The sequence below is a fragment of the Monodelphis domestica genome, chromosome 4 (assembly GCF_027887165.1).
Source record: "Monodelphis domestica isolate mMonDom1 chromosome 4, mMonDom1.pri, whole genome shotgun sequence".
NCBI lineage: Eukaryota > Metazoa > Chordata > Mammalia > Didelphimorphia > Didelphidae > Monodelphis > Monodelphis domestica.
Genome location: NC_077230.1, coordinates 384,375,989 through 384,390,758, shown reverse-complemented (window position 1 = coordinate 384,390,758; position 14,770 = coordinate 384,375,989). Strand labels below are relative to the sequence as shown.

Below are 14,770 nucleotides of genomic sequence, written 5' to 3'. Positions count from 1 at the left end.
AAGTACCTGAGGGCAGATAGGAACCCAGGACCTCCCATCTCTGGGCCTGGCTCTATCTACTGAGCAGCCTAGCTGCCTTCAAACTGTTGCTTTTAAGTATGGTAGTTTTTAATGCTTAATAATTAGACCTACATTTACCCCAGTTGTGAAAATATGCATCAAAAGCACATCAAAATGTAGATATAATTTTTAAAGAAAAATTAATAGTTGAGTGTTCCAACTGATGATTTCAATAAAAATCCACTAGACTATAAAGAGAATATAAAGTAGTTCTAAGAGTTTGCTGACTAGTCTTGGTAGCTTTAAATAGACTTAACTGGCTTCAAGGTTTTCATAGTTGTCATCAAAATAAAGTGTTTTGCTGAAGAAGCTAACTTTCTCCCAACCCATCCTTTCACCTCACACCTCTTTCAAGCCCCCGGCTCCACAGTGAGAGCATTAAGAACTGAATCAAGCATTTATTGAGTATTTGGCCAGGAAGGTGCTTCGCAGAAGAAGCACACTGTCAATAGCTGAATTCCATGAGAGCATCTATGAACAGGACTGTACACAACTGAAACCACCAAGGGAGGTGACGCAAAGATCACTGGCAGTCTTGGGATGAGTGGGGAAGGGGGGAGGAGGAGATTAAGGAAGACTTTATGGAAGATGGAAAATCAGGTGATCCTTCAAAGGCCAGTAGCATGTCAGCAAGAGGAGCAGGCACATCCTAAAGAAAGGGGATAGAGCAAGAACAGACACTGGATGCGTTTAGAGAATGGTTGGTCATCCAATTTGGCTAGAGTACCTAAGGGAGAGGGAAGTAGGAGAGAAGAATCATCAAGGTAGATGGGACCATAGAGATCCTACTGGCCAGTTTTTAACCTGGAGCCTATGGACCACAGAGGTCTGTGCCTAGATTTCAAGGGATCTGGGAATCTGGATGGATGGAAAAAAAAAAAGATTATCTTTATTTTCACTAACCTCTAACTAAAATACAGCATTACTGTTGAGGGGACATGACAGAGGAGAGACTCTAAATGAACACTCTAATGCAAATACTATCAACAAAGCAATGGGTTCAAATCAAGAAAACATCTAATGCCCAGTGGACTTACGCATCGGCTATGGGGGTTGGGGGGGAGGAAAAGAAAATTATCTATGTCTTTAACGAATAATGCTTGGAAATGATCAAATAAAATATATTTAAAAAAATAAAAAAAATAAACAACTAGCAAAAAAAAATACAGCATTACTACTTTCAATTATTTTAAAACATTATTTGGAGATGAGATCCATAGGCTTCAGACTCCCCAAAGAGTCCAAGACTCAAAAAAAGAGGTTGAAAACCCCTAAAATAGGCCAAATTCCTTTTAAATATAAAAGAGGTGGCTCATTAACCTGGTGGATAGAGTACCAGGCAAAAATTGAAAGTGCTATGTAAATATCAATTATAATGATGATGGCAATGATCAGTTTGTTGTTCAGTTGTATCTGACTCTTCATGACTCTGTGAACCTCTAGCCATGGGGTTTTCTTGGCAAAGTTATTGAAGGGGAGGACCTGGGTTCAAATCTGACTTCCTATACTTTCTAGCTGTGTGACCCTGGGCAAGTCACTTAACCCCAATTAACTAGCCTTTACCACTCTTTTGCCTGAGAATCAATACCTGATTCTAAGACAGAACATATGAGTTTAAAAAAAATAAAGAAAAGGAAGGCTAGGAAACTTTCAGTCCTCTCCCTTCATTGATATTACTAAAATAGAGCTCTGAGCATTTCAACAGCCCATCAAAAATAATCAGGGGCTCCCTATACTGCTTCCAGGATAAAATACAGAATCCTCAGTCTGATTTTTCAAACCCTTCATAATTTGACCCCATCTACCTTCTTTTCAGTCTTATTTCATATCATTCCCCATTATGTAATCTCTTCCAAACTGGTTCACTAACTGTTCCCCTACTACCACCTATTCCTATATACAACATTCCATCTCTGGACCTTTATATAATTCCTCATGTCCTGAATGTACTCATTCTCTTTTAACCTCTGCCAGATTATATAGTATACAAATAAAAGTATAGACGTAATCTGGGACTGAGTAACAAAAACCAAGTGTTCATGTAGAAACTGTACATTTGGACTTTGACTCATATTCTCATACCTCTGACACTACTTAGCAATCAGACAACAGGCAAGTCACTTAAATTCAATCAGCCTCATTTTCTTGATTTGTAACAGTGTTAAGAACACTTGTTATTTACCTCACAGAATTATAGTGAGGTTCAAATGAGATCATATCAATAAAACATTTAGCAAAATTGAAAGTGCCGTATAAATGTTAATTATGATCATGGAGGGGGGGGGGCAGTTGGGGGCTCAGTGGATTGAGCCAGGCATAGAGACAGGAAGTCCTGGGTTCAAATCTGGTCTCAGATACTTCCTAGCTGTGTGACCTTGGGCAAGTCACTTAACCTCCATTGCCTAGCCCTTACCACTCTTCTACCTTAGAACCAATACACTGAACTGGTTCTAAGATGGGAGGTAAGGATTTAAAAAAAAATTATGCTGATGATGGCAATGGTCAAAGTTTGTTGTTATTGTTGTTGTTCAGCTGTATCTGACTCTTCATGACCCTGTGGACCTCTGTCTGTGGGGTTTTCTTGGCAAAGATTTTGGAGTGGCTTGCCAAGGGAACAAACATTTATAAGCACCTCCTACATTCAGGAAGATGGTGAAGGATATAAGAGAAGCCAAGTCCTACTACTGTGAAAATTAAAATCTCCTTGGGGGATAAAACATAGGCATGCGGGAAAAAAAATCAGCTTAGGCAAGGCCATCAGAATATAAAGATGTGTCAAATGAGGAATGGAGGCAAAAGGCAATAAATAAATGCCTTAGTAATTTAAAGAAGAAAGAGACAATTCTGAGCTGGGGTAGTAGCTCAATGACCTTGAAGGATGGGTAAGATTTTAAAGGCTGGAGAAGCTAAAGGCACAGTATGAGAAGGTATAGATGGGCAAGCATGAGATGCATATAGACCAATCTAGTCAAAAGTCAAGATGTCATCCTCCTAAATACTGGACAGACATCTACAAAAATTAGGTGAAACTTGCAGATCTGTTTTTTGGGCACCAGGAAAATTCCATAGGTTTCTTGGGAAATGGGATATGAAGTCTCTGGATGACAGGAAGCAAAGAGCAGTGGAAAGCAATGGTGTCTGGGAATGGTCAATGCTCCTATGACATACTGATTTGAATAGATTAAGTTAATTTCAATAAAATTTTAAGAGTTTCTCAAATGTTCGAAGAGCAGGGTGGAAAAGAGAGAAGAATGGTGTATCTGAATTTTATTTGACTCATTAAATGGTGCTTCCTAGAGAAACTAGAGGGCTAAACTTGCAGCTACAACCTAAGACCTGTCCTCAATGTGGGAGTTTCAAAATAGATTAAGGGCAATGCAAAGGGTTTGCATACCAAATACAATTACTAGCTGTGTGCTTATGGATAAGGTATATGCCACCTCTGGAGTGATTTTCCATCTTAAAAGTGGCAGTAACACATCCCACCTGACAGAGTGATTCTGAAGAAAGAACTTTGTAGACATGAACTTTTATAAATTTGAGTTGGCATTCCTGAACACTAGACTAGGTAATAAAGTGGCAAATTATGAGGAATGGGAATAGAAGAGGTAAACATGGGGATTTTAGAGATTCCTCTAAAGAAAATGCAAGGACCAGAGTCTAGAGTTAGCCTAGAATGGATCAAAGACGAGAGGAATTATGGGGGGAAAGGGAAAAACCAACTCCAAATTTTGGCAGAAAACTGAGCTGTTATAATTTTTTTTTTAACCTGAAGTGCTGCATTTATGAATGTCAGTTCCAGGAGGTTAGTTATCAAAGTTTTGGACTATCTAATAGTGGGGACAAGCCCCTTATCATATAATCCTACTTTAAAAGATCAAAAAAACTTTAGCTCCTGTCCTCTAGGAGCTGAAATCTCACAAAAGGAACATATTGATACCAGATTTCTAATCAATTTTAACATCATCTATCTTTAGTAATTGTCACTGTCCCCAAGATTCTGTGAGCCCTGATCTGTTTCTTCTTGTCTGACATCCCGCCCCTGAATTCTAGCAATCATCTCTATTTCTCCTGGCCCTTCATTACACCTTTAACTTAACATCTCAAATTATCTAGTGAATCTTTCTAGAGCAGTTCTTAATTGAAGGGTCATGAACTTGTTTTTAAAATATTTTTTAATTTTAATATATGATGATAAAGTCTTATATTGTTTATCATATTACATTAATAGCATGCTTATTAGTAGTAAACTATAGTTATATCACATGTTGATGTTATAGTGTCACACATTAGCATATTAGTGTCCTATATTAACATATTTTAATATAACAGTTTCCTTTGTAACCTTATGCATTTCATCATATATATTTTAAAACCTTGTTCTGAGAACACTAGGCTTCACCAACAACACACAAAAAAGGTTAAGAACCTTCCTCTAGTGGAGGAAGCATGGTATAGAGCACTAGATTTATGAGTCCCAGTTCAGACACTTTCTATCTATGCAACCACGGGCAAATAAATCAGCTCACTTCGCTGAACCTTAGTTTCCACATCTATAAAATTGGAATAATATACTTTTATTGCCTGCTGCACCGATTATTATGAAGAAAGCACTTTGTAAACCTTAAAGCACCATATAGAAAGGTGATTATCTCCCACTTCAACTGTATCACTTTAGTTCTTTCTCTTACCAAAAAGGGACAGTAGAATCACTTCTAATTTTAAATTTCATCAAATTTTAGAGCACCAGCAAAAAGCCCTACAATCCCCACCAAAAATGCCCTACTCCTAAACAAACACAAAAAAAAAGTTACAAAAAAAAGTTTTTTTTTAAATAAATAAATTAATTAAATAAATAAATAAAATAAAATTACCTCTCTATATCAGAATGTTAACCACCTTGGAGGGGGGGGGGGGAAAGAAGGGAGAAAATCCGAATCCTAAAATGTCAAAAAGCAATTGTCAAAAGTTGTTTCTACATATAACTGGGAAAATACATGAATTTTTAAGAAATAAAATTACCTCCCCCAAACAAAACACATTTTAAAAATTCAAGTCAAATTTTATTAGAAATAGTGACCACTGTACCACCACTTTTGATTAAGGATTGGCAGACTATGTCTGACCTGGATATGTATCTTCTCTTTACTGAATTGCCTTAAAAACTCCCAGAGGGACATGACATGAGAAAGTATTCACTTTCAGCTCCTGAATATCACAGAGAGGGTTTCTGCAAGTGAAGAAGGCTAGTTTGCCACATTGTTTTTTCAGCTCTTGGCCACATGAAACAAGTTCAAGTTCTTGACATTTTAATCTAAGGAATACTACAAGCATCATCAGCCATTTTATAGTGTTTTCTATGTACTACCATCAATTCTCTATGTTGCCTCTATGGAGGCTTGAAGCCTCCAAACTCCAAACCATCAAGAGCTCACTCAACAAAACCCAAATATTTTTTCATGGATTTCCTTGGGCAAGTTTTTCATTTTGTTTTTGTGTGGACCCTCTAAAATAACTTCCAGACTTCAACCAATGACACCAAGACATAGCAGATACCTATTCAATGTTTTGGGTTTTTTTATAGCTTCTGACAACACAATTGTGAGACAATGGTATATATCCATAGCCTCCATTTCTAAAGAGTGACTTAAAATGACTGCCCTGGAACAGAGTCTCTTGACAGCAGAGGACTAGAATAGGACTAGAATCCAGGTCACTTGATTTCCAGAATGGTTTTTGGTTTGGTTTTGTTTTTTTCCATTTAGATCAAAATAATGCAGAAGAGACAGGGAGGTGGCACAATGGATAGAGCACTAGGACTAGAATCTGGAAGTCCTGGGTTCAAATTTGACCTCAGGCGCTTCCTAGCTATATGACTCTGGACACTTAACCCCTATTGCCTAGCCCTTGCTTGCTCTTCTGTCTTAGAATTGATATTAAGATAGAAGGTAAGGATTTTTTTTTAATTGGGAAAATTTAACTTCTAAGACCTAAAATAAGCTAGGACAAATGCCTGAATAGTACACAGAAAATAACAGAGCTGAAGCAGCTAGGTGGCACAGTGGATAGAGAGCCAGGGCTGGAGATGGTGGGACCTGGGTTCAAATCTGACCTCAAATACTTCCTGTGTGACCCTGAGCAAGTCACTTAACTCCAGTTGCCTAGCCCCTACCACTCCCATCTCTATTATCAATTCTAAGACAGAAGGTCAGAGTTAATAATAATAATGGAGCTTAATTGTAGTGGAAAGAGCCCAGAGTCAGGGAAAGTGGGTTCATATCTTGGCACTATTACTTCCCAGCTGTGTGACCTCAAGCAGGTCAATTCATGTCCACGGGCATCAATTTTCTCATCTGTAAATGATAATGCTGAACCAGATAATCTCTTGGATCAGATGAATAATATTTGTAAAAGCAATTAGCACAGTGCCTGGCAATGTTGTTAGTCATTGTTGTGTCCAACCCTTCATGACCCCATGGACCATAGTACATTGGGCCCTTCTATCTTCCACTATCTCTTGAGGTCTGCCCAAGCTCATATTCCTTGCTTCCATAACACTATCCATCTCATCCTCTGCTATCTCCTCCTGCCTTCAACCTTTCCCAACATCATGGTGGTTACCAATAAGTCCAGTCTTCTCATTACAAGACAAAAGTATTCAAGTCTAGCACACAGCAGAGTAAAAAACATTCATTTTCTCCCTCCTTTGAAGGCTCCTAACAGCTCTAATATCCTTTAATTCTAGAAAAGCTACTCATTCATTGTTTATTCAACAAATGTTTGTTAAGTGACTCTGCTATATATTAGTCACTGGGGAAAGGGAAAATGATGAGAACATGGTCCCTACCCTCAAAGAGCTTAGTAGGGATGACTAGATATATATAAATATACTACAAATATGAGTAAAAAGCATTTGAAAAATTGAAGCAATGCAGCAAACAGATTTCCACCACCCCCCCAACTTCTCACCACACACTCCCAACAAACTATTCCTCCTTTGCTCAAATAGATTGTCTTACTATGTTTAGGGAAAATAGTTTAATTTTAGAAACTTGGAAAATTCCACAAAGCAAAATGATCAAAAACATATCTGCCCTGAGGGGAAATTCTAATCAAAATAATTATTTCTGACACACAAGAATTTTCTACTTGGTTACATCACTAAGCCATTCAAAACCCTGCACTCCTGCAAAGGAGTGATGGAAAGGTGTGTTTGCGAAATATGACAGCTCATATTCTCCCACAGAAAATAGGGCAGTGAGAAAAGCAGTAGATCTGCCGGAGGCAGAGTTCTACCTCTGACATTAGCTATGTGACCCTGACTAGGTCACTTCCTTTCCCCCCAGAATCTCAAGTTTCCTGTACTATAAAATGAGAGAAGCAGCTAGGAGGCTCAGTGAATAGAGTGCCAAACCTGGGGTCAGGAAATCCTGAATTCAAATTTGACCGCAGACATTTACTAATTATGTGACCCTGGGCAAGTCACTTGCCTCTGTTTGCCTCAGTTTCCTCATCTATAAAATGGGCTAGAGAAGAAAATGGCAAAACATTGTGGTATCTTTGCCAAGAAAACCCAAAATGGGGTCATGAAAAGCGGGACAATACTGAAATGACCCAGCAACGAAAAATGAGTGAGGAAGATTGCATGAGCTCTTGAGTTCCTGGCAAGTCTAAAATCCCAACTCCTCGGTCCACTGTAGTCAGGGATGAGATAATTTATAGGAGGAATTTAATGTCCCCAGTTCGGATTCCGGGCCAGCTAATTAGAACTGAGCAGCATTCAGTGGGTAAAAGAAATGTACCTCAGAGAGACACCGCCCCTCATAACATCCCCACGAGGCTGGGAGGGCCAGGGAGTATTATCCTCAATTGTCAGATAAGACAACAGGAGTCCCTTCCCCCAAGGTCACTGCGTGAGTCAGGGGGGTGGGACTAGCATGGCAGGTCAGTAGATCTAGTCTAGGATGCTTCCTCTCTGGGGGTGTCTACCCCAAGAGTGTGAGAACCGGCTGGGGCATGGCTGAGACTATTCGTAACACCGCTCCCGGGGCATTTGGAAAGGGTCTGACGAGAGGAAGCAACAGTCAATGGCCAGCCCATCCTCCTCCACCTCCTCCTCAGCTTGCATACTCAAGCTATTAACCAGGACCGCAAGATACCAGAGAGACTGTTAGAGGGGCCCGTGACCTGGAATCCTCACTCCCAAGGACATGCGATTCCCTGAAGGCACCCTCCCTCCTCTGGAAAAGGACACTCACTTAAAACCACAGTTCATGGCTGTACTTCTGGAAGCCATGATTACCCTCTGGGTTTCTGTGGGGAGATCGGCATAGATCTCCTCTGGGAAGCTGAGGGAGGGAGAGAAAGAGGGAGGGAAGGAGGGAGGCAGGCAAGCCGCACACTCTGCGGAAAAGTTTAATGGGACTCGGGCTGGGGGGAGAGGGGGCGGTACTCCTGCAAGACAGGCATGGCCTCCTCCCCAGGCGCCGGGCTAGGTAATTAGCCCCTTCCCCGAGCTCTCCCTGCATTTCCTTTCAGATTCCATCATTAATTAGTTTTAAGGACTGTCTACTGGCAACTTAAACAAAGCAAATGCCTCAAATTCCTTCTCAGCCCATTGGTCTAAGCCGAAACCAGCATCGCCTGGGACAGCAGGCTGAGCAGACAGCAGCTGCTGCTGCTATAGCCGCCGCAGAACTCAACTCAACTCAACTGCACTCCACTCCACTCCCTTCCCTTCCCTTCCTTTCCTTTCTCTCTGACCTCCCCTCACCCCCTCCCAGGGCGGGGAGTAAGGATTCTCTTCGGACCGCCAGGCCTCCTTCCCACCCCCAATTCCTGTTCCTGTCCCTTCCCCATTCCCAAACTCTCCCCTCCCCTCCTCGAACTCCCGGGCTCTTCCTGTATGATCACTTCCTTCCTCCCAGGGTTCTCCCCTCCTCCTCAAACAGCCCCCTCAACTAGATTGGGGACCCCCACACACACATACACACACCGCGCCCTCAAATCCTTCAGACTCTTCATTTTTCCCGCCCCAAACCCCAGGTTTCCCTGCTTCCCACTCCCACTTTCCACTAAATGTGATTTTTTTTACTCTCTACAGAGCGACCTCACCACAGATTCTCTCTCTCCTTACCTCTCAGATTGCTCCCTCCTCACCTCTGCTCTGAGCAGACTCTTCTCTCACTTCTCAGATTCTCTCCTCCTCACCTCTTTCCTCAGATTCTCCTCCGCAGATTTTCTTCCTCCACCTCAGATTCTCTCCTCCTCACTTCGGATTCTTGCCTCCTTACTTCACGTTCTCCCTCCCGATTCTCTCATCTCACTTCAGACGGACCCCTCCTCACCTCCGACTGTCCCCCTCCCCCAACTCTCCTCGGCTTTTCACCTTCTCCAGATTTCTCCTTGGAGTCTCCTCCCAATCAAACGCTTTTCGGGGATGACCAACCCCACCACGCCGGCCCCTTCCACCTCCGCAGCCTGTCACTCATTCGCACACTCATTTGCACGCTCGCACCCCCCAGTCGCCCCCTCCCTCCCCACGGCTCCCGCGGCTTCTGGCCCCTCACTCGCCTGCCTGCCTCACTCTCCGCGGGACTGTCAGCCCCAAGCTCCAACTCAGGTGGCCACAGTCCGACAGCCTCGGGCCGCCTCCGCGAGAGAGGCTCGGCGCCCTCAGCGCCCCACGCGTCCGCGCGGGCTCCTTCTTCCCGGGCTCCGTTCCCGGGTCTCGGGCCGCCCGCCCCCTTCGGAGGCCCCTTCGGCCCGCTGCCTCGGGCTCCCGAGCCCTCCCCAGAGTCCAATTCTCACCTGGGCGGCTGCGGCCCCGGCCCCGGCCCCGGCCCGGCCCGCCCGCGCTGCGGAGGTTCCTCCGCGCTGGGCTCCTCCGGGCGGCCGGCAGCTCCAGCTCCACCGGACTGACAATGAGGGGCGGGCCGCAGCTTACGTCAGCTCCCGTCGAAGGCGGGGCTAGGGGCCGGGGGCGGAGCCGGGAATGAGGAGAAGAGGAGGAAGAGGAGGAAGAGGAGGAGGAGGTTCCCCACTCCTACTAATCCCTCCTTCCCTCCACTCCACTACTACTCCTCCCCCATCTCTGTACCCCCTGACCTACCCTTCTCCCACCTCCCCTTCAGCCCTCCCCGCCTCGGACCTCAGCTCGGATCCTCCCTCCTCCATTGCTCCTCACTTCTCCCTCCTCCCAGTACCCTTTCCCTCCTCCTCCTCCTTCCCCCGCCCCCCAGGGCAAGTCTGGACTTAGGAACAGTCCAGTGAAACAGTCACTCCCGGCACCCATAGGTAAGAGTCTGGGCTGCGCTGAGAGAAGGAGCACGAGGGGAGGGAGGGAAGGAGGGAGGAAAGCACGGGAAACCTGGGATTGGCTGCGGAATTCAGAGCTAAAGCGGACACCTCCAACAACTTCTAGCCCAACCCCCTCATTCCACTGAGGAGGAAGCTGAAGAGCTGAGAAGTCCTGCACTCGCTCAGGATCCCACAGCTACTAAATGTCATAGATTACAGCTGAAAGTCCCTCGGAGGCCATCTGGTCATTTTATAGAGGCCATTTTATAGATGTGAAAACTGAGGCACCAAGAGGTTAAATAGGTTAAATGACTTGCCCAAGGTCACGCAGCTAATAAATGGCTTAAGATCCCGTATGTAGTAAGCTTTAGTAGCCTGCTAGATTTTCACCTTCGCCGGATTTCTCATTGGAAGCTCCTCTCAGTCTCTTTCTTAAAAGCTTTAAAGTAGCTTAAAACTGCCCCAAGACTTTTGGGACAGGGGGCAGCTGGATATCTCAGTGGATTGAGAGCCAGACCTAGAGAGGGGAGGTCCTGGGTTCAAATGTGGCCTCAGACACTTCCCAGCTGTGTGACCCTGGGCAAGTCACTTAACCCTAATAGCCTAACCCTTACCACTCTTCTGTCTTGGAACCAATACACAGTATTGATTCCAAGACGGAAGGCAAGGGTTAAAAAAAAAAAAAAGACTTTTGGGACACCCTGTAGTTGTTATGTTGTCACCCCCATTAGGCTGTGAGCTCTTTGAGAACAGGAATTGTTTTGGCCTTTCTTTGTATTGGTGCTTGGCACTACTGAGGCGATTAATAAGTGCTGGTTGACCTGGAAGACTATCTAGCTCAACCCCCCCTCCTTTCCCAGGTGAGGAATCCAAAAGACCCAGGAAGTTGTGCCTGGCCTAAGGCTGCACACTGGCTGAGAAGGTCACCGATAGGGATTCGAACCCATGTTCTCCAATCCAATCTGTGCTCTTCCTACTACACTCTCAGTGCTCCCAAGAGCTCTTCTGCTAAACCATGAACTCTTGGAACTCTCTGAGCCCCCCAGCTGAGTGCTTTGCACGTTATTTTTTTATTTGGTCAGGATCTATGATTTCAATGGACTAGAGATTCCAAATGGGGAAACTCCCTTGATGATGATGCTTCCCCAAGGTTCTGCAGTTTATGGTCTCCTCAAATTGCCTGGAGGCCTTGGGGCTGGGGGCTGGCTACTTGGTTTGTCTGGTGTCACCCAGACAACTTGAGTCCCAAGCAGCTCTAGAACCTAGTTCTTCCTGATTCCCTATGCCTCCTTTTGCTTTGCTCATAGTAAGCAATTTTTCAATGTTTGCCAAATAGAATTGTTGACTGACTGTTAACTGATGCCCAGCTCACTGCTCCTGGTCAGTACTTTTCCATCCCTACAGATACCTGTCAGCAAGTGGCTGCTGCAGAATCCTCTCTGTTAGCTCTATGCTGCAAAGCTGACCCATTTCTGCCTCGTGCCTGGCGACTCCTCGTGCCTCTTTCAAAAAAAAAATGTTCTAAATTGCACGTAGCATCTTCTGCAGTTCTCCAGCACTGCAGTGGACATTCCTGGACCTGCCAGTCATCAAGGAGAAAGGGAAGTCTTTGGGGTCCTGCTAAACGGCCTCTCAGACCCCCATGGGCAAAAATAATTGCATTGCCCCTCAGAGAAGCTGAGGCAGGGTGACAGAATGAACACTTGCCTCACACAAAAGTAATCAGTATTTTGAAGGACCATTCTATAATGCCTGAAATGTTGAGAATCATTATCTTAAAAGGGAGGTGAAAGCTCTGAATGAGTGAGTGGGTGAATGAATGAATGAATGAATGAATGAATGAAGGCTTTATTTGAAGGGCTTACTATGTGTCAAACCCTGAGCACCTACTGGGTGTCCATCCCTTCTCCAGATTCTGGAAATCTCAGTTAGGAATAAATCAGGATTCTCACTATTCACTATTCACCAGCATCCCAGAGAGGGAACAGATTTCTGGACAAGTTTTGATAAGACCTTGGATTATTGAGTTTCAATTTCCAATTCCATCTGGAAGGACAGGTGTCTGTCATACAATTCCATCCAGTAAGCACTGATTCATAGAATCTTAGAAGCATTAAAATATTATAAGATTTTAGAGCTGGAAGGGATCCACCATTATGTGCAAAGTACTAAGAGAAGGTACCCAACCCTCCCAATCACATCCATCCCTTCCCAAAAATCTGTCCTGGAGATACTCATAAAATTAAATTCCATAAAATGTAAAATGTCAGCATTGGAAAGCTTCCTGAAAGCATGGACTCTGACTAATAACGTGTAATTTCTGGATCCCTTTAGGATTTACAAAGTGCTTTGTCCACCACAGCCCTGTGAGGTAGAGGGGGGAGCTGTTTTTATTGAGATGAGGGAAATGAGGCACAGGATGGTTAATTCACCCAAAATCACTTAACCTCTTCAACCTACACATTTAGTATCTATGTCATGGGCAGAGCTAAATGGCATAGTGCCAGTCCTGGAGTCAGGAAGTTCCTGGACAAGTTACTTAACCCTGTTTGCCTCAGTTTCCTCATTTGCAAAATGAACTGGAGAAAGAAATGGGGTCAGGTAAAGTCGGATACTACCAAAACAACTCAACAACCACAAAGGGTAGTATAAAAGCCAAAGATATAAATTCAATTATAATTTTTAAATTATGTAATACTTAAAAAAAATTTAACTACTCAATGTTAAAGGCAAGATTTAAAACCCAGAGCCTCCTGACTCCAAGATCAGCATTCTTTCTACCATATCCCTGCCCTCAACTAGAGCAGAAAGAGATCTTAAAATATAGACTGTCCAAGATGGAAGAGCCATCAGAACACAGAATGTCAGAGCTGGAAGAGACTTGAGAACACAGATTGTTGAAGCTAGAAGGGATTTGAGAACACAGAATGGTAGAACAGGATGTCAGTAGACTGAATGCCAGTGCTGGAGAAGACAGTGGAACACGAATTTCATGAGCTGAAAGAGATATTTTGGATTCTACAGTCCAACCTCCCTCTTTTTACAGATTTGGAAACTGAGTCTTAGAGAATCAAAGTATCTTATCAAAAGTCACTAGTGAGTTAATGACAGAATCGAGATTTGAACCCAAATCTTCCAGGATGGACCTTTTTTTTTTTCAATATACCATACATTTTCTGTGTCTTCTCCCCTCATCAGCCACCCCACCACTGTAAAATGCCAAGAGATGCCATCCAGAGACTACAGTTACTCATTCACATTTACAATTATATTTATCTGTCTATAATTATGGCAATGTGCTGTGGTACGGTGTGGTTTGCCTAGATCACCAAACAACCAGTGGCCCCCAGCACTAATACCTCTTCCAACAATAACTTCTTCCTCTTCACTGATAGGATGTAGGGGAAATAATATTGGATTGTGTCAGAAGACTCAAGTCTCTATCTCTCCCACTAATTTACTATCAATTTACTAGTCATGGCAAAATTACTCTGCGGTGTAAAATAAAAGGAATAGAGCACCATGACCTTTTTTTTTAAACCTTTGCCTTCTATCTTAATATCAATTCTAAGTCAGAAGAGTGACAAGGGCTAAGCAATCAGGATTAAATGACTTGCCCAGGGTCACAAAACTAGGAAGGATCTCAGGTCAAATTTGAATCCAGGTCCTCCCAACCTCAGGCCTGGCTATCTACTATACTATCTAACTGCCCCTAAATGAGCTCTTAAGATTCCTTTCAACTCTTAACATTCCATGTTCTAAAGTCCTGTCCAGCTTTAATATCTGTCATCCTAACTCTTTCTCTGACATAGACATTCTGTTCTCCATCTCTACACTTCCCACACTGGCCCTCCCCTATACCTACCTCTCAGAATCCTTATCTTGCCTTAAGGTTCAGACTCAGAGGCTACCTCCTCTGGGAAGTCTCCCCTGATAGCCCCAAATGCTATTACTGTTTTCTTTCCCAAACTGTCTAGTATTTACATTTCTGTGTATGCATATTATGATCCTCAGTGAGTCTACTGTAAGTTCCTTAAACTACTGGTAAATTACTTGGAACAAAAAAAAAAAGAAGTTTCAATATTTGTCTATGTGTCATTAGCACTTAGGCTGGTGAATTTTTTGGTTTTGACCTCTTATTTCATCATGTAGGAAGCTCAGGGCGAAGTACTTCCTCTGCTAATGCTGGACAATATCACTGCCAATTACAGTCTTAGATTAAAGTTGCCTCTGACAAGTTAAGTAAATTATCCAAAATCACGTAGCCCATATTAGAGACAACATGGTCTTCGTGATTCTCCACGGGCAGCTCTCTATTTACTATATTACAATGATACGTTCACGGTTCCCTAATGAGTAATTAATAAATATCCCTAATGAGTGCTTAATAAACATTTGTTGTGTTGTATTT

General features: G+C 43.3%; 1 protein-coding gene across 9 annotated transcripts in view; it reads right to left on the bottom strand.

Annotated features, from left to right (window-relative positions):
• Window positions 1-9,980, bottom strand: part of LUZP1 (leucine zipper protein 1) — a 107,555-nt gene extending 97,575 nt beyond the window's left edge. For 7 of the 9 annotated variants that reach the window (XM_056795602.1, XM_056795603.1, XM_056795600.1 and 4 more), the window contains exon 1: window positions 9,871-9,980. The gene's annotated coding sequence lies outside the window, so the exon portion shown is untranslated. Of the gene's footprint in view, window positions 1-4,934; window positions 4,981-9,196; window positions 9,484-9,870 lie in introns of those variants that run through there. The other 2 variants (XM_056795599.1, XM_007491197.3) reach the window with 2 other exon arrangements.
• Window positions 9,981-14,770: the final 4,790 nt, after the last annotated feature.